Source organism: Epinephelus moara, chromosome 12 (genome assembly GCF_006386435.1).
Source record: "Epinephelus moara isolate mb chromosome 12, YSFRI_EMoa_1.0, whole genome shotgun sequence".
Taxonomy (NCBI): Eukaryota; Metazoa; Chordata; class Actinopteri; order Perciformes; family Serranidae; genus Epinephelus; species Epinephelus moara.
The window spans coordinates 35326224-35328622 of NC_065517.1; positions in this window are offsets into that span (position 1 = coordinate 35326224).

Genomic DNA, 2399 nt, shown 5'->3' on the forward strand with positions numbered 1-2399 from the left:
TCACTGTGTGTAATGTTTTGCAAAAAGTGTGAAGCTGAGTCTGTGCTTATTGTTGTGCAACTATGGACAGGTGTTTTGCTTCTTGAGTGTAAAGAGCTGTTAATTGTGTGAAAGTTTTCATTTTAGTGCGTAAACAACTGTAAGAAGTTTTACAGTTTTTGAAAAAAAACAGAGTGATGAACTTCATAATGTTTAATAGGTTTAAATGTACAAAAGTTTCTTCAGTATTGGGGCTACAGTTTGTTGAACATTGTGAAGTTGTAGCACGTGTGGTTGATTTGTTATGAATTTTCAAAGTTCTGAACTTTAGACGCTTGCTGTAGCGCCACCATCAGGACTATTGGCTTGAGTTTACAGCTGAGGATATCTGGCATGAGACTGGACCTTTGTGCAAAGTTTGGTGAGTTTTCACCCATGGGAAGTATGATTTCCTCAGAAGAAGAAGAAGAAGAAGAATACCTAGGATTACAATAGTCTTAGCTTAGCTGCCCGGACCCTAATAAAGAGTTAAAAAGTTACCTCAAAGAGAGACATAACAACCAAGAAAAAGACAGAAAATGACATCAGAGGGACAAAACAGACACAAAACAACAATATAAAAGGAGTCAAAGTGACCACAAAGTCTGTGTGTTTTGCTTCAGTGTAGGGGAGGTGGTAGTGGGGGCCTTCTGCATGTCTGTGCCCAGGGACACGCTGTATCATGATGCCCCCATGATCAGGAGGTTTTATTGAGGACACAGAGCAGGTGTCATTTTATTTAAAGCCTGACACCTGCTCTGTGTCGCTGCAGAGTTAAACGTACCTGCCCTCTTTATTAAAACCACACTCATTATGTTCATCAGCGTAAAACACCGAAGGTTTAATTTTAAACTCTTATGTTACCACAGCGCCCTAAAGATGTGCCGTGTCACTGTCATGTCACCAGCCCTGAACGACAAGATTCTGTTTTATTTTAATCCCATTGTATGTTTCCATTGTACTACCTTAAGGACTTCCTTCAGTGTTAGGTGCAACCCCGCTTATTGTGACACACCTTGAGGCAACTGGAGCATTTGCAACATGACAAACTACTCGAATATTAACAAGGAACAATGTGCAAGTTCTAAAGAAGAGGTTTGTAGTAAAAGGAAGCGAGTGTGCAGCATTATCTCAGACACGCTCAGCAACATATCACCTCTGCATCATGCTGTGTGTTCGTTCACTGCAGATAAGCTGTTCCTAGAAGCTGTGCTGCGTTCAGGTTTTTAGAAGCTGTCAAGTCGTTTCTGTTTTTAGGAGATGAATGAGATTATTTTCACACTTTTCACAGTAAAAAATGTACGTGGTGGTTCTGGGCATAAAACAAGATGCTTTTAGAGAAATGTATGTGGGAAATTTTAAATACTCATGTTCATGGAAAGAAAAGCTGCTGTAAATGTTATATACACAATGAGTCAAAGCTACGATTGGTTCATTTTAAGTTTTCAGAGAAAGGCCTCATCATACCGATGTTTCCTTTATTGCCTCACATCTAAACTTCTGTGCTTGGAAAACATGAGCCAGACTGCAGCTCTGCAAAGTGAAAAAGTATTTGTTGTTAGATGGTGGAGATCCCCCCACACCCCAGCTCTCAGTCCCACGCCTCTTCTCTTGGTCCCGGGGGTGGGGGTCTTTCTGGTTTCAGATGTGAACACACAGTGTGCAGATGTGGTGTGAATGAGTGTGGAGTAAGAACAGAAGCAGGAGGAGAGGCAGAGTGAGAACAGAGGTGGGGAAGAGGACAGGAACGTGGGAGGACAGAGAAAGGTGTCATGCAGGATGAAGGGCATCTGTGTGTGTGGAGGCGGGGGTGATGTCGAGGTTATGAAATAACAAAGCAGGGAGGTGCCAATGCTTCTGCAACAAAATCTTTTTTTATTCAGGGTTCCTGCAGCTTCAGGAAAATTAAATTTAAGTATTTTAATCCCACTAAGAGTAAAAATTAAGACGAGTTCTACAAAAACCAAAACTAAAGGAAAATAAAAACCTTGGTGTTTGGGACAATTTTGCCCAAATGTTTATTGAAACTTAAAACATGACCTATTTTGGGAGATGAGGGAACAGAACTGGAAAATACCTGTTGGCTACTTTTGTGATTCTGCATGTGTGATTCCACTGACTTGATTCATGCTGAGTTTGAAGGGTTTTTTTGTGCATAAAATACACCGAGCCTCGTGCACCACCTTGTACCACACACGTCACACTATGCAGGCACCGCTGTGATATGAGTTAACCTGCGAGACAGTGGAGCACAAAGGCTCCGGAGAAGAGGCAGAGTTAGTGACATGCAGTAACAGGACATGAGAGAAAGAGAAGAGAAGGTGCCCGGTGTATTATAGGGGGGTCCTCCGGCAGACTAGGCCTAAGTCAGCCTAACTAGG